General features: G+C 39.9%; 1 protein-coding gene across 1 annotated transcript in view; it reads right to left on the minus strand.

The window, feature by feature from the left end:
* Window positions 1-404, minus strand: part of LOC107592164 (exostosin-1a-like) — a 27,624-nt gene that overhangs the window by 18,145 nt on the left and 9,075 nt on the right. The window lies entirely within an intron of this gene.

Below are 404 nucleotides of genomic sequence, written 5' to 3' on the forward strand. Positions count from 1 at the left end.
ATCGAACCCGGGTGTGCACCAAAAGTGCTAGTGTGAAAGCACCCTGATAAACTGGGCTTTATCAGTCAGTAAAGGAATTTTTCAAGAGTAAGTTTAACAGTTCACCTCAAAATGAAAAGCCTTCTTATTCACCCTCATTTCAGACTTTTGCTTAGGTGATTGCTAGGTAGTTTACAGGGTGTAAACATCTATCTACTTGCTATGTGGTTACTAAGGTAGTTGCTAAGGTGTTCTAAGTGATCACTGGGCTACAGCAAAGGTGTTATGAGTCATTGATAGGCAGTCAGACAGATAGATAGAATGACAGACAGACAGATAGATAGAATGACAGACAGACAGATAAATAGAATGAGAGACAGACAGATAGATAGAATGACAGACAGACAGAATGACAGACAGACAGA

The sequence above is a fragment of the Sinocyclocheilus grahami genome, unplaced genomic scaffold (assembly GCF_001515645.1).
Source record: "Sinocyclocheilus grahami isolate Dianchi unplaced genomic scaffold, SAMN03320097.WGS_v1.1 scaffold150.1, whole genome shotgun sequence".
NCBI lineage: Eukaryota > Metazoa > Chordata > Actinopteri > Cypriniformes > Cyprinidae > Sinocyclocheilus > Sinocyclocheilus grahami.